We start from the raw sequence: 24,342 nt of genomic DNA on the forward strand, positions 1-24,342 counted from the left end.
TAACAGCTGAAAAAAGGATTTTCAGTATGTGCATTTTGGACTCCGAAATATAAAATGATGATTAATCATCTCAATTTTAAATGTAGATCTAGTCTCAAGGCATACACCAACAGCAAAGCTTTCCATACTATGTTGCAGATTTTCTTCCAAAAATGGCTTTCTCTTCCCTTTCAGCATGAGCACTGAAGAAGACTGTTTACTTGGACTTACGTAAGCTTTATCTTGCTACTCTACTTGCCAATGAGTAATTCAGAGGCATGGAATATAACAGAGAAAGGAGTAACACTGTTGGACTCTGTAGTCCCTTCAAGGATGAGGAAGTGAGTGGCATAAGCTGGAGAAGGAGTTTAGACGTGACACACTAAATGTCCCCATGAAGGAGGAATGCCTGGCTGGATATGTTGCATGGTGCCAGTGAAGTGAGGCATGGAGGTCATGCTGGATGAAGCTCCTGAGAGTAAGTGATCGCTGGGTTGTTTCACCCAGATCCAGCAATAATTTCTGCCGTGCAAGGTCCAGGGACTTTGGTCTAACATCCATACTACCCTGCCTACTTTGATCTTAACAGCCACTGTCAACATCTCTTAGGCTTCTTTGTCTGACTTTTTGTCAGAAAATGTAAGGAACAGAATGAGAGGAGGGAAAAGGAGATATTCTAGCGAGTATCACCAAACTAAAATGACAAGCCAAGTAAAAAGCTGAATGTGAATGTTTGTTTTGTTTGAGGTTCTGAGACAGCTTTTGAAAGCCCTGGGACACAATGTTTCTGGGAACAATATTTCCTACATACTATGAAATTTCAGCAGTTTTGACTGGTTTATCTTCACAGAAGCACAGAAGCTTTTAGGTTGGAAAGGACCCCTGGAGACCATCTAGTTCATACTCAGCTCACTCAAGCAGAGTCACCTAAAGCAAGTTTCCCAGGACCATGTCTATTCAGCTTTTCAGTATGTCCAGGGATGAGACTCCATAGCCTCTCTTTGGCAACCTGGTTCAGCATTTGATCACCTGCACAGTAAAGAAGTATTTTCTTGTGTTCAGATGGAATTTCATATGTTTTGATTGGTGCCCATTGCTTCTAGTCCTGTCAATGGACACTGCTGAGAAAAGTATTCCTTCTCTCCCATTGCGTGGCTGGGATGTGGATGGGACATACACATGGATAAAAACTCCTTTGAGCTTCTCTTCTTCATGCTGAACAATCCCAGCCCTCTCAGCCTCTCCTCATATTAAAGATGCTACCATTCGTTTAAGCACTCCCTAACCTCCACTGAGGGTAAGTCTTCCTTGCTCCAGACTTTCCCTCTTGCATCATCCAAGAAAATACTATCAAACAGTCACAACAATTCATGCTGTAAAAGCTTTGTGTGTATGTGTATGCATACAAAATAAATGGCATTCTGAGACTTTAACACAGGAGATATTAGAAACACTTACATGGAAGCTAAAGAATTAGGCACTGCGTAGACCTGATAATAGTGTATAGGCAGAGGAAAAGAGCAAAGAGCTAAACAGAGAGTTATTTTATGATTTTGCGGAACATTCACACCACTATTACACCAACGTCCTCACACAGCATGTTTTCTTCTCTCAAGGAAAGCTGTAAGCAAATAGTTTCAACCTTCTTTGGAGTTTGAGAAAAACTCAAGTTATATATGCCCTCATATGCTCTTTAGGAATAGTTGTGCTGAAGCCTATAAGACTACAACAATTTTTAGAGCAGTTCCTGTCAGGAACTCAGGTTGTCACAGTAAAATGATTCTGCACTCCATTTGGTTGTTCAAATTACACCAAAACTCTGTTCTGTTGTCATAAGATAATCATCCAGCTCCGCACCTGCTAAATTGAACAACTAAAATAAATGAGTCCTTCTAAAGCATGTAACCTATCCTTTATTTTGTAAGCATGATATAAATTTCAAGCACCTCAGTTGTGTTTATGACAGCTTTTAGTGAATGAACATTGACCAGCAAAGATTTTTAGCCATCCAACAGTCAGCTCCACTCACGTTAATTGTGGGAAGAACTTGAAAACAACTTAGCAATTTGAGTAAATGATGGGGAAGATGTAACAGACAGGCTTCATAACTGTAATAAGGTAAGCATCATTAAAAGCTTTATCTTGATCATACTTGCTGTATGTATAAACTGTTGAAAACTTCAGACTTCAATCATGTTTGTTAATTCAGTCCTATGCTTGTCATGAGAGCACAGCATTGCTGACTGCTTCTGAATCTATATAAGTAAAATCGGAAGTGTTTGACTGAAAAGCAGTTTCTAAAGGTACCTTATAAAAGAATTCCCTAAATTTATTTTAAAGCTAACACAGAGAATAAATCAACCCTTAATTCAACTACAGATGATTGCTGATTTTTTATAGGTCACTTTTTAAGCTTAAAAAAATCAAATATCACACACATTAATCACTTTATCACATACACTAAATTTTTGCCACAGAGTACAAGCGTGTGTGTCAATATTTTAACTATGTTGCCAGACAAGTTACAGCTCTATGTTGAAAAAGACAGATATAGATTACTTGCATACTATTTTATTATTGTTACATACATTAAATTGACTAACAGCCCTGATGTATGATCTCATTTTACATGAAACAAAATGTGCCTGTGACAATCCAGAAAAATGTCAATTGTAACATGTCTTTATTGTAAGCATACCTATGATTATAAAAAATACATAATCAATACCCTGTATATTAAGTTCTAAACTGATGCTGTATACATATATACATATACATGATGTATATAGAGCATCAGTATTTTAGAAACTGCCAAAGTTAGTTTTTGCATGTTTGGTATCATTATATGTAGAGTGTAAGGATGTCACAGTATGTATGTTAAGTATTTAATAGACTATATATTTTAACACTTGGGTGTTTTTGGGGGGGTATAGGTAATTGTGATGTATTTTGGGTTTAATAGTCCTTGCAGCAAGCAAGTAAATCAGCAAAAAATCGGGTGGATATGTGACTCCAAATGCAATATATTGATTTTAAAGTGAATTATTTTATTCAGGAATGTAAGCAATGCATTTTCTGAAGAGTTTAATTCAAAAAAAAAGTCATTCCTTCTCTGTAAAAATCAGTGACCTACATTAGAACCAGAAGCACCAGAAGTTTGCTGTACTTCTGTGTACAGAAGCATACTTCTGTGTGCAGGTACTAACACGACAAACAGCACCTTGTTTGGCTGACATAGATGTGATGGCACATTCCCTTCCGAAAGATCCTTCTTCTTCTTCTTTTGTAGCCATAGTACTGACAGGAAAGTTACCAGTTTGTATGTTTCATACCTGAATTGGAGACAGCAGACTGCTTTTAAGTAGAAAGACATGGCAGTAATTGTCAGGCCAGGAAGTTAAATGTTCTGGATGAGGCTAAAAGGAGTATCCATTCATTTGTAGCTCAACAATACATTTATATTTCCCACTTTTTACCCTATATGCTGTGCCTGCCTCCACTAGAAATAGCACAGAGATAAGCACTCTGCCCATCTCATTGTCACCTGCAAGACATGCTCGAAGGCTGCACTGCTGATGCCCCATCAGTCCTCAGGCACGGCCAGCAGCCCTGGAGCTGTGAAGTGCCCCAGAAAGATCAGGAACTGGGATGGCAGTGGGGAAAATGCTCCTCAGCAAGCCTGCCACCATCGGTCACCTGCCAGGAGAGAAAAGTTCAAACATAAACTTTGACTTGCCAAGGACAGTATCATGGCCAGGTCTACCACAGGTAAAGAACAGCAGGAGTCCTCACCAACATAAACCAGTCCCCACTCCAAAAATTGTGCTCTATAAGAGGGAAAAAATAAATTCTCACTGTTGCAGCAAGGTTTGCTCTGGCCAGCAATGTTGCTTTGCTCTGGCAGAATAATGGCATCTTCCAATGCTGCCTGGGAAGCCCAGCTGTCAAGGTGAGAAAACCAAATTTTTTGAATTTCAATGCTTTTCCCTCCTTATTAACAATCTAAAGGAGATACTGATTTACTGTAACTGCATCAGTGGGTTTTCATTTGACACCAGTTACTATGCCTTAAGATGTCATTTGAAATTAACCAGTTATCTGGTGGAATTCCCTTTTATTTGCTGCTGACACAAGGTGGATTTGAATCAAGATTTGAAAGCATAAATATCTCTCTCTCGTTATTGAGCTTTTGAGATTTTTTTTTTAAATATGTCTTATTTTTATAAAAAAAAAAAAAAAGTAAAATATTAGCATCACCTTCTAGCTTCTATTTGAGGTAAATACCAGTAATCTGTGCATTTCAGCATATAACATTGCCAGAGGTATTGAAACAAAAGTCTTTCTAAAGTTTGGTGACTCAGCTCCCAATGGTGTTGTAAGTATTAATTAGCTAATGCCAGTACAGCATTATATAAATGCTAAGTATCATTGTTGACAGACTAAGACTGTCAGTGCCAAGTGGCAATGTGAGCTTTTCTACTGCCAGTTGGCTCCATCTCCAAGCAGAAGAGACCCGCTTTCAGGAATAACATGGTAAATCACCCTTACTTTTCAGTCTTCTGCTCAGGTATAATTACTGAAGATGGCACAAGTCATATTGGTGTGGTTGTGTGACACCAGTCCGAGAAGAATTCACAATAAGCTAAAAATCAATTAAGTAGAAGTTTCCTCTACCATTAACTGAATCGTAGAGCAATATCCCACAAAGAAAAGCATCAAGTCCCATTTGTCTGCTGTTCTGCAGCCGAGCACTATGCAATCGAGGATCAATAAATGAAAACCTGGAAGGGGCACAAGGCACAACATTCATTTTTGCTGTATCAGGCATTTAGAAACTGATGCATTTATGGTTCCAGCTCCCAGAAGGAGTCAATGCAAGCAGTTGTAAATATATATTCAGCTCATATTCCAGTTGCACAGACAGCTACCATCAATCTTAAATTATTAGTTTTAGTTATGGCTGTTTAACTACTTCTATTCAAGTAGCTACTCTCCAGTGTGTTTATATCTTTATATTCTAGAATGTACTGTGCCAGAGCTGATTTTGTTCAACTAATATTATTTTAGCAAATGTAATCAGCAGAAGAGATGAATTGGTTAGAAAAGCAATTAAAGAGGCTAGAATCTGCAAAAAATTATAAACAGCCATGTGCACAAGCTACGGGCAGTATCTTTTTCTCTTTTTCCAGCATACACAATGTGCTAAAACATAATTATTTGAAAACTTCCTGACTTCCACTAGGGAAAAATAATGAGGCTAAGCATCACATAGCATTCAAACATGGCAAACTGCATTCCCCTTCATTATAGGTTGCTCTCTCCCTCATCTCTTTCTAAATGTCTTAATTTTAAATATTTTCCATGTCTTGTTCTATGGAAAGTTGCCTCTTTGCCAAGCACCAAAAAAATGGTAACATATGAGACACACCAGCATATCTAAGAGCAAAACAGTGATCAGATTTTCATTTTTCTATTATATGCTGTTTCCCTATTTCTGCTTCCAGTGTTAGCCTCCATATCCTCACAGCTAAAAATTCGCTGATTATTTTCTATGATCACAGCATCCACTGTGGAGAACAAAAGCCTGTTTCTGAACAGTGTCCAAATGTCTAGGTGAAAAAAGCTTTTATTTTCATTTGCAGTTTTGCTTTGCCTGTACTGATAGATATTTTGTTTAATGGGGACCTATTTTACTACACAGTCCAGGTTGTTTTGTATGACTGTCCCACCCTCTTCCTTAATTATCATTCTGCCAATCTTTTCTCATCCACAGTTTTTTCAGCAGAAGAAAACATAGAACGATGCTATGGCTTACCGCCAGTTCCTGCAAAAGTCCAGTAGAAGCATCTCCATTTGAAAGCAATTCCCTTCGGTGATTGCTTTTGTGGGCCTGCCAATTAGGCAGTCCTTAATCCTATGCAATGCCATGTGCTTGAATTACTCTGTATAGCATTATTTTCTAAATCAGAAAGCCATGTAGTATTAAATCAAGTGTCCACAATACGTCCAAGCAGACTACAACTTTGGTAAATACAGGAATTTTCATGTAAGTAGTCTCCTCAGAGAATGAAAGCATATTTGCTTGACCATTTACTATAAAATAACATAGAGTTGTACGGATAATACATATTATTTCTTAATCAGTGGAATACCAGCTTTCTTATCATATTGCCTGGGAATGAGGACACACACAATTCTCCACCCTGGGTCGTCCTACCTGACATTTGGAAAACTGTTACAACATTAGCGCTCAGAACTCTTCAATGTTCTTAGTATGCCACAAGTTAGTAGTCATATTTATATCAGGGGTTATCTCAGCCATTTTCTTCAGACTAGTGAATGCAAGTTGACTGGCCCTATTCTTTTGGATGGCCAATTTAACATCAAATTTGAATAAACATTGCTAGTAGGCCAAGTTGCTGTGCCCTAGTCCTCTTCCCTTGGCTGATCTTGTAATTTCCAATGTATTTCTGCAGAAGGTAACCCAGAGAGCTGTGCTGATGTAGTGTGATAAAAGAATATTCATAATGAAAGATGCGGTTCCCCAAATCCAAAAATATACAAGCATCCTTAGTTCACCGATTAATTTGTTAGCTGTGCATATGAATGAGTGGTTGAACATGAAAATACTCAGATTTACAAGTTCCAAAGTTTGTGCTTTTTTTCCAAGATATTCATAAGAACTTTTCCTGTCACTATGACATCCACTTTTGAAAAACAGTGGTTATTTTATCATCTCTTTTTAATCCCTGCGGTCCTGATAATCCTGTGTGGCATTGCCTTGGTGCCAGATTACCTGAGACACTCTCCAGTCTCTTAATCTCTTTCACAAATTCTCTTTGGGCAAAATCTCTTGTCCAAATTTCTCCACATCTTATATTCCTGGATTGCTGTGCAGTCTCATAATTACGTGTCATGATTCTTACCTGCTCATGATTCACCTTCATTCATTCAAACAAAGCCTTTCTGTACCATTCTTTCCTGCAATTTATACGGCACACTGAACATGCTAGAATTAATCCAATTTTGTGCACGATTTTGTCGAAAGCTGGAGTGAATGTTGCTATTTGGAAGACGGGTTTATGGTTTTGTGCAGCACAGTAAGTGCCCACCACCTTTTACTGGGAGACAAGAAGTGCGTGGGCCTCAGCGATACATTGCCAGCGGATGCAGGGTGAATGTTTTCAAGATTAGATGAGGTATACAATTTGTGGAATACTTCTGTATTGCTCACAGTTAGCGTGTAGGCTGCTGCCAAATGCTGGTTATTGTCTTCCTTCCTGAAGCAGTATCGCTCGAACACTGCAGCACGGTGCTATTTTCAGCTCCTTGACGAGATGATTACAATGTAAAGTCATGCTGCGTGACCAACATGCCAGGTGTTTGCTGTTCTAACTCCACTTTTATTACTTTGGAGATGAGAGAATGATGAAGGGAGGGATCAGAGTTACTTAGGAGATTTTCCAACAGCAGGTCAGCTTAGATATCTGAGCTATTTTTGCTTAAGGCATTGGTATACTGTATATGTCCTTTTCTCTGTTTTCCATGTTACAAGCAAACTGTAGTAATAAAATTAGCTGAAATAAAATACAGTCTGTTAAGAATTTCTAAAGCAAAGTTTGCACTTCTGAAAGGTTAAGATAGTGCCGAACAGGTAGGTTTTTCTTCTGCAGAATAGATATTGAGAAGGTTGCAGTGGAGTGGAGGAAACTCCCAAAACTACGCAGCATACGTGCTCACTGGCACTGTGGGATGGAAGGGAGAGGAGAGATGTAGTGCAGATATCTTTTCCTTTCAGACCTTAAGTCCCCTGCCAAGTCTATAAAAAGTGGAAAAATTAAAGACGACCCCTATGATTCTGTTTTCTAATGTGTGTTCTTTTGAGTAGGAATTCAAAAGAGATCGGACATGCCATTTCAAATTTGAAATCAGATAGCTGTAACAATTGATAACTAACATGTTTTTTTCTGAATGTGTGTTTCGTATACTACAACCAAAAGACATCATTCCCATTCTGATCTTACAGCAGCAAAATTTTCTAAAGAGTGTCTCATAACTGATAAACACAATATGTTTCAAGATATTTATTTTAAATGCAAAAAGTCTCAAGTCCGACTGAGTCACTGGATCCAGATGCATTTCAAGGTATCTGTACTATATTAGCAATTTGTCTTTCTGATGGAAATGAGTCAAAGTCCAGTATGAATTTGGGCTTTGTGGGGCAACGGTGGATTCTTACATCGATATCTATTTTTTTCAGGCTTGTACGGCTGCATGTATGTAGCCCCAAAGGAAACAAAGCACTGATGATGTTAGCTAACAATTACTTAAAATATTCTTTCATAAACAAATCAATCTAAGGCTAAACTGATAAATGAAAAGATAAATGCATGAATCTACAAACAATAAAGATATTTGCAGAATATCTTTATGGAAAATGATGGAATGGAAAAAACATTCCCAAAGCCATTTGTGATATAGTAAAGTAGTATGAATAGTTTATTAAATTTGAGTCACAAATTTTGATTGCCTTTGAAAGAAATTCCAGGAAAGTTCCATTACAATTCTAAACCTGAAAAATCCTGTAGATCACAAAATTATCACACAACTTTGGAAAAAGCCTCAAGCTGGTAGAGGGGGAATAGAAATAAGCTTTTTAAAGCTCTGTCATTAAACTATGACCTAATAAAACAACATCAGTGACCCACCTCCCACTGACACAAAAAGCTTCTTTGAAACAATTACATGCATTCAAAAGGGCTCTGATGGTGACCAAACCAGCTCAGCAGCCTGAAACACCTCCATCTAGCCTTAGGCTCAACTGAGTGCAGATTTACAGTCTTCTAACCTTACTTAACCATATATGGCAATAAAAGCGGGAACCACCTTTGCAAGCCTTATGACAACCAAGGAGAAATTCACCAAACCTACTAGAATTTAGTTATTCACCTGCACAATCATGAGGATCACTCAGCTGCCAGATTTATGCTGCAGTTGATTATAGTGAAAAAGGTAAGACTATCTGAGCTGCACGATGCTTTAATGCCCTGAGCCTTGCTGAGCTGGTCGCATGCATGAAACGGCCTTCTCAGGGTTGAAAACGTTTACATTCTCAGCAAACAAGGAAACTTCCTAAAATACCTCCCATATGCAGCCTTCCAGTATTTAAAGGGGGCCTACAGGAAAGCTGGAGAGGGACTTTTTATGAGGGCGTGTAGTGATAGGACAAGGGGCAATGGCTTTAAACTGAAAGAGGGAAGATTTAGATTAGATATAAGGAAGAAATTTTTCACTTTGAGGGTGGTGAGGTATTGGAACAGGTTGCCCAGAGAAGCTGTAGGTGCCCCATCCCTGGAAGTGTTCAAGGACAGGTTGGATGAGGCTTTGGGCAAGCTGGTGTAGTGGAGGGTTTCTCTGCCCATGGCAGAGGGGTTGGAACTAGATGACCTTTGAAGTCCCTTCCAATCCTAACCGTTCTATGATTCTGTGATTCTATGATTCAATCAACTGTTGTCCTATCCAAACATTTAGCCACCAGTTACAATATTGACATGTTTCTTTCAGTAGGAGAAACTGTTGATTTGGGCCAGATTATGTTTCTCTGATGAAATCAATCTTGTGCATTTACAAAGAATGTACACAAATTCCTGCTTCCCTGAATGTGGTAGGAACAAACAGCAGAAGGTTATTTCCTTGCTTAGAAATCCAACTCTCCTTTTTCAGCAGGTACTCTGCTCACTAAAAGCTTTTTCTCTTGGCTTTCTCCCTGGGCCACCCACATTGCCTATTTGTTTTTTCCCAGCTTTCTGATTACTTTTAAACACATAGCTCCTATCAGTCAATGTCTCAGCCAGTGAATATATAATAATTTCCCAGGAAAGCTCTTTGTTCTCCACAAATTAGTTCATGCTTCAGCTTTTCTTTGTACGATAACTGCCTGGGTGGTGGCTTCTACTGTTTTCAGCAATTTTACTTCATACCAGAGCTTAGATGCTGCTTCTTGTTTAGACTGAATGGAGGGTGCCCACCATAACCAGGGGATTAATGAGGCCTGGAATTTTCTGCAGATCAAAGACAAACTTTATGGCAGCCAGCAACATCTTCCAGCACAGCAATAGCATTCCTGAGAAAAGTCAAAGAAAAGCTGATAACGATCAAGCCGCAACATCACATAATCACCTGTTTCTCCTGATTGTAGTATTTCCCTCAGGTTATCATGCAAAGTTACACTTGGGATAGAAAATTCAGTGAAAAAAAGGGGGGGGGGGGAGTAATTTAAAGGAAACAGGAAAAGAAAAATGAAAGACATATAAACAAAAAATAGATCCAGGAGGAAAGAGAGAGAAGTAATAGAATTGTAGATTTCTATAGATGAACTTCAGTATCTATGAACTCTGGTTTATATATAGTAAAAATTAAAAATGGTCAGCTACAGCATTTATGGTTATTTAGTCTTCTCCCCAGTACACCTCTGAAAGTGATTGCCTCTAAACAGCTCCTAAACTATGGTAGTTTGGGGCCTGGTTTCATACAGTAAGCAGGAACTGGCATTGGTTTATCATTTTGTGAAACATTGATGCAGTTCAGGAGCTGCTTATGAAGAAGTTGAGTCTTCCCCTCTTCAAGGAAAACAATCTCCATCAGAGAGATGGAGATCATACTCAATTCATCATTTGACTCTAACCCACTGGAGTATCTATCAGAGTCTTAAGACAGATAGATATTTCCTGGTGGAAGAACTGTGAATAGAATGATCTCAGCCATGGCAAAGGAATTAATGATCTCTGCCATTCCCCTTGTGTCTGAGTAATGAAAAGAAATAACCTTTCACCTTCCTTTCCTCAAGGAAATCCATGGGGAAATAGAAATATAACAAGAAGAAATATTTGTTCTCTAGAAGACATTAGTAGTGCAGAAGTTTCCCCAGGTAGAAACTCAAAGGATATTCCCCAAATGCTTCTTATTTGCACAAATATAGCACCAGCAAAGACCACAATTGTGCTGCTGGAAGCACCAGTTTTCCCAAACCATGAGCACAACAAGCATATATAATGCACATATCTGCCTACACAACACATTCGATAGGCTGGGCTTGCCATGCTTGCTTAGGAATGCTGCAAAGTTCCTGAGTATTTTGAGGAGCATGCATGTACTTGCTGTCTCTGAGTACTTCCAGAAAGAACCCTACAGGAGCTGAAATAGAGATTGGCTGCCCTGTGATGTAGTCTCAATAACCTTTATCTTTTTGCATTGGAGATAATACAAAACAAATAGTAAAAACCAGGATCACTTATCTACCATTACACTGGCAACCTTATTCCTTAGCAAATTAGTCAGGGGAAAGTAGTGGTACCTGTATAGCACTCCATTTGTAGCAGGACTAGTTCATAAGACGAGTTCGTTATTCTTATACTAAGCATTGCTTTCATGCAGTGATAAGGCTTCCAATGAGCTCAATGTCCAAAGTGACAGAGACAGTCTAGATAGGCCTATGAATAAAACTGGAAAGTGGGCAAATAACAAAATGAAGCAGCAGCACGCCTTATCCAGGTGCTTTTGCTCAGTTTTGAAATGCTATTTTCATTTCACTTAGACAAGACGTTTTTTCAATTAATTACCTGATGACATGTCTATTCATATTTGTAAAGAATGCAAATAAATAAGGGTAGAGTAACAGAAACAATTTATGAAAAAAATCATCATGTTGCAGGTTCTTTCACTTTCAGATTTGAAGACTAAATGGATAGGCAAATTCACAGACTCAAACTGTCCACAGAAACGTCAGTCTAAAAAGGCTTATCTGACACTCATGGTTTGTTGTCAACTGTTTTGAAAACTGAAATTGGGAGTTTAAACCCTCTTCAAATACTAAGAAATAAATACAATAATGAAAGTATATAACAAAAATAACTCTTTAGTAGAATAATTTTTGTTTTGCTATAACAGTGTAGCAAATGTTTTCAATAAGAGTGCTTAACATTTTGCTAAAAATTAAAAAAAACCCCTCTGTCCAGAATTTCAGTAGTTCAGCTAGAAATTTCAAAAAGCAAGTGAGTCTGGTTCCAACTTTGTTAAATGGAAACAGCTTTGATATTTCTCATAATTTAATCTTTTTTATCATCTCAACTCTGAAACAGACCAGTTTGTATGCCTTTTTGGTACTTTTTTGCAAGATCTCCAAAACGAGTTAGACTCAGGAAGTATGAACCATCTGGGAAAGGCAAGAAAAAGAGTATCCAAAGTTGCCACCAGGTGGATCCTTTGCTGAGCCTCAGGGAATCTTTCAAAGTTGACGCGGCATTGATTTGGCTGACGTGACAATTGACGTTACAATACATATTTCCTAAGAAATTGTGATAGATGCACTCCTCCTGCTTGAACTAACTGAACTTTTGTCCAAGCAGATGCTCAGCAAGAAAGCCTAAGCAAAGTTCGGTGAGGCTGTTGATGAGATCTCAGCATCGAACTCAAAAAACATGATTTGGCTGGAGACTGGGCTGATAAGTGACCAAAACTGCATTAGCAGAGCAGAACATCTGAGTACAAATCAACCAGTTTACACTATAAATATCTGCAGCCATCAGGGCTCGTTGTGCTCTCTCTCCATAGCAGCTTCCTGTGCGGCGGTGATCTCCCCTCAAGTAGGGATGCCTCTCAAGGTTACACCTCGAGGCTGAGAGATCCCTTACCTGACACCAGACATCAATGTGTTGGTGACATTTTTTACATGCATGTAATATTTAAGGTACGTATAGTAAGCTTAAGCAATAATCTTTGTATCCCATACTAACTTTAGGTGTGGTAGAGTATTGGCCGCCAATCCATCTGTACTTATTAAATATTTTACATACCTAAATGTACTGATTAGAGTGCAATAAACTAACCACAAGATCAAATCTGTCTGACTGATCTCTGACTCTTTTCCTGCAACAGCAGTTGGTAAGACATAGCCATAAGCATGCCAGAGACACATTACTGAGGTGTTACTGAGTCATCTTCTGGCCAGGTATATTAGTGCCGATACTTTGACAGATTTAGTCATTTGTTTAGAATGATGATTTATAGTCTCCCGTGGATGGCAGAGAAGCAGTGAGAAATAATCCTAAGTCTTGGGATGAAGGAAAAACATGACAAAACAAGCCCAGGCTGTTATCTCTCTCAGGCAATAGAACAGCAACTCTGTGCTCCCAGGTTGATTCACAGGTGTATGTGAAAACTACTACTTTTCTAAGTGTGGAGTTCCCACTGGAGGTACAAGAGGGGAAAGGCAACCCAGAGGAGAAGCAATATACTGAAGACTAGGCCTGCATGGTAACGAGTGAAAGAAAAAAGCAATCTTAATTCTGCAAAGTATCCAAAAATCAGCAATACACCTAGGGATGAAGTAGTGAGAAAAATGAAGTTTTAGAGAAGTTACAGAAAGCTGGTGAGATTCCCCTCTACTGGTTGAACTGCTGGGTAGCCTGCCAGAAAGCTGTAGATCAAATTAATTTCCTTCTGCCAGAGGGGAATTAACTCCCTCATAACATCTCCAGGAACAGCTATAATCACTTGGCTACGTTTAATTGCTGATAATGATAAATATTTATCATTATAGGTGTTCCACTTTGTCTGGATTGCTTAAATTGACTCAGAGAGGATGCGAATGAAACACGTCATGGTCAGACACTTAGGACAATTAAAGGAGGTGGACACTTACTGGAGTCAACCCTCATCTGCCCAGTTGAACAGTTTAACTCAGTACCTGGATCCAGAGAACAAATGAAAAATATTGCAGCCTTCATCTAATGGATTCTATCCACCCAGGTGTCCTCTAAAGCTGGCTGCTTGATGGCTTGGATTGTAACCTTAAGGGCCTAATACTAAGTAAGAGCCTTTTCGTTCATAGCCATGAAGCACTGAGAAGAGCCTGGCTGCATCTGCTCAGCAACCTCCTCGTGCATTTTGTATGGCTTCTGTTGGGACCCCTTGAAGCCTTCTTTTCCTCAGCTGTTTTGTGAATCTATATCTTTGAGAACTGTATTTCAAATTGAAACCTATTCTTCAAATTCATATCAATCTGACTAGCTGTTAGGGACAGAGAAGCCTGTTGCTCTTAAGTCTCACATTCAATGAAAACAGCAATTGCCAAACTTCAGTAATCACCCACTTTGCACCTACAGTCTGCATGGCAAACTCCTCTGCTGAATGTGCAATCTGGTCCAGGGCCATGCACAGTTATGGGGAAACAATGTAGAGATCTTGTCCCCCATTGTTCACGCTGAATACTTGGAAGAAGGACATTGTTCAACCCCAAGGACTTTTTTCTAGTTCTCATTGTAACCTATAAATAGGACCCTACGCTGTCCGACACCTAAGCTCTCTTTTGCCAAACTTCCATCAATGGTCTGAGAAGATGGTGTAGGAATCAGGCATAACAAATTTATTTCTTAAATTTATACATGAAGTGGATCTCTGACACAGAGGTTCAAGCCTGTTTCCATCTCTTTCGGCCTTCGGGGACTTGGAGAAATGTGACCCATATACATAGATATATTGTCCAAGTCTCTTTGATAATGTGAGCTTCGTATGTGAGTAGAATATGAGAAATTAGGAACCATGCTGTTTGGTAAGAGCATGTTCTAATGAAAATTCAAGATGTGACACACATGTACCACTTCTGTAAAATCTATGCAACCAAAGCAAATTCATGGAAAGTTCACTTAAAGAAATCAGAGCAAAGAAGTCTATGAGAATAACTATTATAACAAGTTTTATTTCTACCATCTGTTTTTATAAAAAGCAATTCTTGTGAGGACAGGCGTGTATCAGAAATTTTTAAAATTCTGATGAGAAAATATTACGGACAAGTACACATAAACATCTCTGAAGATGAATTGCTAGAAAAACTATCATCTGATCTGTTTCATGTGAATTTAGATGATTCAAAATTATTTTTTTAACGCAGAACAGGATATACACTTTATTTCCATCACCACTGTTTTTATGGACTTGATGCCATGTACCACAACTGGACATTGCTACTATTGCTGCACTGTAGGCTCTTCCTATACGTCCTTGCACTCTTGTCCATGGCAGGTATACACTTGAGTGGATAATCAGGCACTTACACACTTGGGTGGATAATCAGGAACTATCTCATCAAAGCAGGGAGTACCCTATGTGACACACTGTACTTGATATCAGTGAGGTGCCCAGCCACCAGACTCAGCCGGTGGAAAATTAAATAATGTAGCTGTTGGAGAGACCTGACAACACTTTTGGTTTAATAATCTACTTCAGGCCAACCATCCCATTATTCTTCAGGATATACAAACTGGATTGTCATTTACAAGACTGTATGAAGGCATAAGCCTATTTTTCCAAAGGACTTTGGGCCACATGCAGCTTAGCTATTTTTATCTCCTCATTCAGGCATTAAGTTAATTGATATAAGCATATAGGCCCCAGGGATTCAGCTAGCAGGTGAGTAAAGGTTCCCAGCACATAGTTTTTTGAATTTATTGTTTGCTTACTGCTGCTATTTGGTAGTCTAGGCACCAAACCTACTTTGCAAAAGAAGTGACTAAGTTGCTTAGTCTGTATAAAAGTGTTTTTCTATCTGTTTACGCTATATATTCTCTTTCATATAGTCTTCAGTCAAACAGAATCTGAAATTCATGTGATTATTGAATTATTTAATAAGATACTTCTATTAAGACTAATCTGACACTTAGAAGTAATGCAATATCAAGCCCTTCATGCATTTAAAAAATATTTCAGAAATTCTTTATTGTGGTTGTTGTTTTCCCAGAAGCTTCAGGTATAGGGAGGAAGCAGGGGAGTTTACTTCTTGTGTTTAGAGGACATAGATTGTCTTGCTCTAGAGTATGTCCCTATGGCCCTGGAGCAATATTTTGTTCTCAGAGGAGTCTGAAAGTCTTGACAGAATCAGCATTAATTGGATGATGTAGCTGTCTGAGAGGAGGATTAGGTAACAAGAAAGCCTGAAATCCCTGTGGCTTGAAATCCCTCCTTATGCATATTTAGACAAAACAGTAATCTCTATCGCTGCTTAGGTGCAAATTAAACAGGATGGCACATTATAAACACCTGCATAAATCCATTTTTTCCTGGTTTTGGTACATTTTTAAGGGAATCTGCTGAAAGACAAAAGCGTACTGGGAAAGCAGGGGAGGAAATCTATTTCTGTAAGAGTTAAGCCCAGCCAAGTAGTTTATGATTGTTTATTACTTATCCTCTCTCATTATAGTTTCATGAGAGCTGTTTGAAGACATGAAAGCTGTGTCTCCTACTGTATGGCAAGGAACAGATTGTTGGCACTCAATAACTAGTAACTAATAATAGTGATAGACAATTAAGTCTTCAACAAGGCACACCTGCTAGCCAGTAAACATTTAGCTGCCAGGTAGCTGACAGATGGCCTTGCACATAACAAGTTAAGATACCTGCTTTCTGGGTCTTTTTTTCTCCATTTGTTTGCTAGCGGGTGTCACTGCAGGCTGGCTTTGTTGACAGGAACCAGACACTGCAAGGCAGGGTACGAGCTTGCCATCGGCATCAGTGGGCAATGAACACGGCCAAGAGGAAGCTCGGGGACTCCGAGAACCTATTTCAGTTGAAATCAATACCAGTGCGAGGTTAAAGCCTGGAATCAGAAGGTTTTCCTTTGACAAAATATTTTCATGTCATTCCTTATTTGAAGCCGTTGCAAAAGCATAGGCTAGTGCATTTAGTCAACGACTCACAAAGAGCCAGTGGGGGAGAAGGCTACAATTCTCAGTGATCTTTTAAGCAATCTAATGTTTTCTAACAATGCAGAGGAAAAATCAATTGTGAAGCTGTTTGCCGTATTTCAGTCGCATACCTCTAGCCTTTCTCACTGGCTATAACATGCACAGCTGACTTGGGAACAGAGAGATCCAGGCACAGGAAGCAGCTGAGAGTGGCCAGTTGAAAAAAATCTGATATGCATTAACAACTGTGTTTCACATAGGCTGAGTATAAGCAAGATTACTTTAGTAGCAAAGTAAGTATGATTTGCTCTCTCTTTTTATTTGCATGATTTTCAATGCTTATTTACACTTGGATGGCCAACTTTGTTGACTAAATATGTCATATGACGGGACAGGGTGTCCTGTATGCATCTCGTAGTGTCTCCAGTGCTCCCCTGAAGCACCAGAGCCCACCATTCATGTGTCTTAGCTATTTTGCTTCGTGGGATTTAATGCATGTGGATGTATTTCCTACCTGCATTCTCCTATCTGCATCCAAGAAGCACTCAGGAAAGAGACGAGCAAGAACCAGCTGCTGTAGCTGTTGAAGCAATTTGTACATGGTTAAGAGCACCTGTTTTACATGGTAATAGTGCCAAGGGATCCCGTTAGGATCTAGTCCCCTGGACTGGTCACATACAAGTCTGTGAGGAGAAGCAGCCCCTATATTGAAGAGTTATAAATTTGAGCACAATAAAAAGTGGTTGGAAGGAGAAAAAAAAAAAAACAAACCTTGGCTTCCTGCAGGTCACTTAGACAAGCTGCTCCTCGTAACATATTGCTGTATTGCATCAAAGCTTTGTTTTAAATTTTCCACAATTTACATGGAATATCCCACTCTGCAGCTCTGCTGTGCCACATAGAGCAGAGCTTTGCTCTAGAGTACGAATCCATTTTGCTGTGAACTTCAGGACTTGACTTCCTCACAAAACGTGTCAGCAACCTAATCACAAATCTAGTTTCCAAAAATGAGGTAGGTTCAAAATTCTTTAGTCAAAAGGCACAAAAGCCTCTGGCTTGTTCCAAGTTTATCGCTCATTTCTTTCTTCAGCTAAGTATAAAGACTCATAGCGCTCTGTTCTGTCCTAGCTTAAATCCTGAGCATCCTTACTAAGATCACATCTGTTCCTGTGCTGCCCTCCTGATATGCAGGAATAAAATAATTAATTTTTATTTTTATTTCAAGAATATTTTTACTCAACCTAAAACATGGTGACAATGATAACGAAACTCATTGAGCTACCCTAGAAAGATGTATATTTACAATTACAGCCTAACAAAAGCCTCTCTGGAATAAAGTGCCATTGACAGAAAGAAAAAAAAAAAAAAAAAGAGAGAAAGTAAGATCCTCTACAGAATGTCTCGTAAGGAGAGAATAAGCTTCTGCCAGTATCAGACCTTCCCTTTCACAAGCTGGTAGGAAGCATTTAAATAGGAGGAGGGAGAGGCTGCATGTTCAAGAAGTGTGCAGATGGCCTCAGTATGTGTTTCTTAAAGAAGTTACCGTATGGCTCTGTCCTACTGATCGCCTCAAAAAGAAAAAAAAAGCAACAGAAAACAAAGCTCGTATTAGAAGTGTTTGAACATCACAAGCTTTCCTGTAATAGCATCACATCACTAAAAAAAATGCCATTCATTCTGGTGCCTCCTACTCGGCATCGCTGCGCCTATCTGGCGTGTCTGTACTGTGGAACGCTGTCCAGGAGAAATTATTTCCAGGGAGCCTTAATCTCTAAATCTAAACCAGGATTTCCTCACTGAGTGGAGGCAGCTGAATCCCCATCACCACCCCCGCCAGTATGCCTTTCGGCAGTGATGCAACCACCAGATGGTGGCATTTCCACTACATAAGGTACTATTGCGGCATTTGTATGGGCATGGAACGTGATTCACACCACTGGCAGCATGTGTATAACTCTCACTATAAGAGGCAGCAGTGTTTTAGAAGGATCTCTGACTATAGAACAAAGGACAACAGTTTTGCAGGACAGGCTCAAACCATTCACCCACAGCTTCCACAATGCATAGCAGTACCAGGAAGGCAGCAATTGGGAACTGGAGAAAACTGGCTCTGAGAACTAGCAATGACAGACAGAGAGGAGCATTTTTCTCCTGGGTTACCTGATGACATCTAGGTCATGTCCTTACTCCTGCGGATGTCTCCCTCTTCATTAGTAACTGGAGCTTATATCCAGTTTAGGAAGAAATGTTGCTTGGGATACAAGAACTACAGCTCAGCAGTGAGGACAAGGAAGAACCTCTGTATCTATGTATGTGCACAGTCACTTTCATTTCTTCTGACTGACATATCCATCAGTTGACATATTCCACAAAGCGATTAGATGTGGACAGAGGTGAACAGTCGGATACTGCTCCCGCTGCAGCCTTCCACAAACTGCCACAGGTTTCCCCTTGAAAAGTAACTTTATCTACTTAATTTCAAGATAACTTTTTCCATCCATCTTGTACATCATCAGTGACTCATACAGCTGTAGCCAGGAGTAACAACATGAAGTAGAGTTGTTCACTCAGACACTTTCTGGAGCTGAGACTCCTTTCCATTAACATCCAGGAAACAGTACTGTTGGCCTCCTAAATTTTTACTATCTTCTGTTGTAACTCCTAAAATTTTTATTCGGAATGTAAGGCTGGAATGGTCCTTATGGGTCATCAAGTGCATTAGCAAACAGTATCGTACTGTCAGTCCCTCAATAGTTAAACAATTCTTGCCCCTACCATTTCTCTGCTGGCAAGCCATTACAGGATGTTAGTGGTTAGGAATTTTCTTCTGTCTTCCACTCTAAACTTGTTCATGTCCAGTTTTTACTCATTTGTTCCTGTGCCTATGTTAATGTTTGAAGTATCAATGTTTTACTTCTCTTTCTGGATCTTTCCCTCCTAGATCATTCCATGGGTTGATGCAATTCTCAGTACGAAAGAGAAATCGGCAGTTGTCTACATGAAGTGAATTTCAGATCTCTAAGAACACTTAGAAGACAACTTTCCCACTCTTCTACCTCTTTTCCTCACACATGCGTTTACTCAGAAACATACACTTTGTGCACAGTCATATAGAAAGAGTATTTTATGGCTTTCATCTCCTTACGCCTCTGCCCCAACACAGCTACGCTACCAGAATTCTCTAATTCAAGAAGGATTATGGCAGAAAAAAGAGCTGGTTTACTGCCGTCGTTGTCTCACTTGCGAGCGGTGGCTTTCTACAGTTCTGCTATTGTAGCCTGTGATTGCCTGAGAAGCCTTTTGCCAGTAGAGTACCCTAGTGTTTTCCTGTCAGCAAAGAACTCCTTGTGTAAATACAACCTTGTTCAACATCCTAGCAACCATGGCACAAAGTGAATAGAGCAAACAACCTGCTTCCTCACCCCTGAAAATGGACCTGAGCACATAGTGCTGTTGGGCAGCTGGAACAGACATTTCTTGCGTGGTACTTCCTGTGTCATTAATAGGGGATTTCAAACCCCTCGGCTGTAAGCTGGAAAATTGAAAGAATTCACAATGTAACAATGTATATTTTAGTGCAATTTAAATGAGAACCCTTCAACATTGTTTCTTCTTAGCAATTGCATTCGTTGTGCTGTTTCTTCAGTGCCCGCTTCTCTGTGTTGCACACTAGGAGACAGTGTGAATCAGGGCATGGTGCTGAACCTGGAGTTTACCCACCTGGCACCAGAACAGTGTGGGCAGGGAGAGAGACAAGCAAAACCTTCCTGAAAACCTCTGTTGAATAAAAAAATAAAGCTGTAGAAATCTAGGGAGAATAGGGGCAAACAGCATCCAGTGTCTTTTATTTGAATACCGTGGAAATTTGGATAGAGAAAAATGACTCCCCTGAGACTGGAAATCATAAAAGCAGGTATTACTTATCCAATTTAACAAAGCTATTTCTTCTCTTTGAGAGCTTTTGCTGGCTCACAGGAAATGACTCTGAAAAGTGCAGTTGCCAAACCGTGCGGGAGCTTTTACGTGGAACAATGACAAGTCTGGTCTCTCCTTCTCCGTCTCAAGTAAACTAACTGTGGGTACAAGAAGCAAATATGCCCAGGAGGACATAACCAGCTAACAGCAGATTTTCTTCTGTAGATTTTATTTAGTATTTTTCACTGGGACAAATGAGAGCACATCCTTTGGAACCTGAAGAATGCTATTGTATGTTCACATGTAAGAGTAGAACTCAGGTAAAAGCCAAAAGGTCACTGCAGGCATGTTCCAGTGCTCTCTGACAGCAGAGTGCGTTGGACACTTAAGATAAAACTTTCTCTCCTTCAGCTGACATAGAACAGAATAGTGCTCTTAGGACACTCAAGAAAATTAAAACTTAACCCTTCTGGAGTTAAAATTAAAACCCCATTTTTTTGCAACGCAGCCCTTATTTTACTTTACAACTGGCAAAATGTCATTACAGCACAGTAGATCATTACTCTCAAGCACTATCCCAGTTGCACCAGGCTTAAGTCTGCACTTCAGATTATCATTTAAACTTCCTCTGCCTGTTCTCACAGACACATGACACTCCTTCCCTACCACAAATTATAATGGACATCCAAGCTTTCTATCATGTGTTGAAGCCACCTGTCCTTATCTTTTCTATTTCACCACTTGACCCAGAAAAACAGTGTATACGAAAAAGGGCCTGTTTTGCATCACTTAACCCATTGAACCAGTGAAATGATACATTAACACCATTCAAAGCACTGGAAATGGTGCCATTTCCTTTAGTGGGTCAGGATTCCTCTTTAAAAGGTTTGGCTTTGGCAGTTATCTAATATTCTCCACTTTATTATAGGGAAATTAGAAATAAGATGTCCATTAATTCCCTCTCTTCAAACAGATTATAGTAAGAACTGTCTCCATTTTGCTGCAGCCTGAGATGTGAAGTACTAAGGAAATCAATTCTCCAAAGCAGTCACTAGATTCAGGTTCCAAGTCTGATTTCAGGTTGTCCTTTGCTTTATAACTTTCTGAAAAAGATATGATCTGTACCTACCTTTAAAAACTATCTCTGAACTCATTAAACAATAAAAATACTCTCAGGACTTAACAAGACAATTAATTCATCTGTGATTGTGGGGTGACAACTATATAAACCTCATGAAAGACATAGAAATGATTAAATCATTAATATGGAAGTACCAGTACTGTAAAATATAATTTCTATAGATAACATTTACTGACGAAAGCTGAGTAACATCTCTGAAAGACAAAGAACTGAAATCTGTAGTCAAACCCGAAAAGCCATCTTTCAGGGGAAAATGCATTGAGCAATCGGTTAGCTAAAGCTGGAAAAAAATAGGGCTTTCTTTACTGCTGAACATGAAAGTAGAAAATCCTAGGTAACTGCATTATTTAAGAGCACAGAAGTGGTACAGATCAAGAAACGTCACAGAGTTACTCAGTAGGCAGCTCAGTGCGGAGACAGGAGCACAGTTTTACAGCGGCTGGAAGATTGTGTTCAATTTGGCCATCAGAAATGGACAAACAGGCCAGTGGGCAGCAGAGAGGGAGGGATGCTCCATGACTTGGTGGAACGGTAAGGAACTTGGACACAGAGACCCCAAAGCTAAACAAAATTCTGCATACAGAAAACAGAAGAAAAAACACATCTAAGATTTAGCACGTTATTTTTTTCCCCGTAGATCTGCATGTTTTGTATACTAGTAAAATAAAACCTACCATCTTGCCTAATCTCAGGTAAAATATGTGCGTGTGTGTGTCTGTACATACGCCCCAGGCTTCGAGTCCCTACTGAGTAGTGGCTTAGGGAAAGGTACGTCTGAGCGCCAGGACAGGTGTCACTGCATGTGGGAGTGCAAAGCAGGGGAGCTTTCCTCCCACGAAGGCATATCCCCCCAGATTCAGCTTGCAGGAAGGAGCAATGGTGCTGTCCACCTAAGTGAGGGAAACCTGAAGATCAGCCAGGTGGGGTGGAGTGACACCTACACAGCAGCCTGGCAAGGGTACAGCTGGGGAGAGAACTGAGAGGATGGAATCCTTACCTAAGGTGATTAAGCAGAGTTCCATTTACTTCAGCAGAGCTATGACATTTTACACTGAGGGAGGACGTAGCCTCGTTTTCTGCCTTTGTTTCGTGTTCTTATTCACGGTCCACGGGAAGGCTGAGATTGTGATCACATTACCCCTTGTTCGAGACACACAGACCTGTACACCTGCTGTTACTCACTGTACACCTTCCTCTCTAGTTCACTGGGTTTTTAATTGTGTCCTTTCATTTTACTCTCATGCAGGGACAAACATGTCTCTTTAATTCTACCTATTAGCATTGTCTTCTAACCCTACCCTTAAAATAGCAGAACAAAGGCAGTAAGTAAAATGTGTTTTGCTTGAATGAATTCAAAATGTATTTTGTAAAGGCAAAACACCAGGCTTTCATTAGCAGAGCAGTGAGGCACCCTATCAACTGTACCCAGAATAAATAAGAACTGTATCCATTGAAATTGAAACTGTGGGCTTTCCCTTAATGGGCAAATGCCTCTGAGGAGAACCTGGTGGGAGAAAGCGATACAATTTTGGGATTTCATTCCTTTCTCCTCAGCCATACCACTGCGAAACTTTCTGAAATGTTTGGGTTTTTTTTGTGTGTGTTCCTACAAACACAAAAGGCAAGTAAAATGCAAAACAATACACTCTGTTCTTAGTTGGTAGCAAAAAAGGTCTCTATCACAAAAATTTTCATACTAAAGGTATTTCTACAGTCATTCCTGATACCACACCATTTACTATCTTTAATGTTATTGACAGTATTTTTTCCTAAGCTTGCTTGCTTCAGAAAGCAAAACCCAGTGAATTTACTTATATATTCCATTTAATGTGTTATGCAAAAACTCAGTCAAAACAAAGTACTAGGATTCTTTTTGTGGTCTGAATTATATGGGTAACCCAGACACTTCTAGAGCTTTTATCAGAAGATCCCCTCAACAGTGAAATTTTCTACTTTTATGGATAGCTAACACTCCACTTATAATTGCACACAAACCCAGATCAGGTATACTAAAGCCTAGCCATTCAGCTTCTTCTAATGCATTCATCCATAGATGGACACCTGTGTTGAGAAATCATAGATTTCATTTTCAGAGCTGCAAACTATCAACACTACAACTAAAAAAGTAAGTGCTCAGCACCTGTGTAAGCCAGACCCTTGAGGTACCTCAGGATGGATGTTCATAAACTGGGGCAGGGAATACGTATGGATGTATGTGGAAACGCAGACTTTCCTCTGTTGCGCTAGCAACAAAATTGCTCTGGCAACCATTTCTTCCTTCATCATCTGTGATGTTCTCCTCAGCATTCCCTCTAATACTGTTAGGGTTCGTGGCATGAACGACTGGTAATTCAGTGCAACAGTCGACTCTCAATAGCAAACAAGAAAGAATCTCTTCAGGCCAAATGTTCCCACAGGTACGTATACTCAAATCCCTCTAATAGCCCTCTAAGCCTGAAGGAAATATTTCAAGTGACAGAAGGAGGGAAGCATTCGTGTTCTGTCCCTTGGCGTGTGATTACAGTCATCATTTGGGGCCTGGAAATTGCAGAGTATATTTTTCCATTTCAC

The sequence above is a fragment of the Tauraco erythrolophus genome, chromosome 4 (assembly GCF_009769465.1).
Source record: "Tauraco erythrolophus isolate bTauEry1 chromosome 4, bTauEry1.pri, whole genome shotgun sequence".
Classification (NCBI taxonomy): Eukaryota; Metazoa; Chordata; class Aves; order Musophagiformes; family Musophagidae; genus Tauraco; species Tauraco erythrolophus.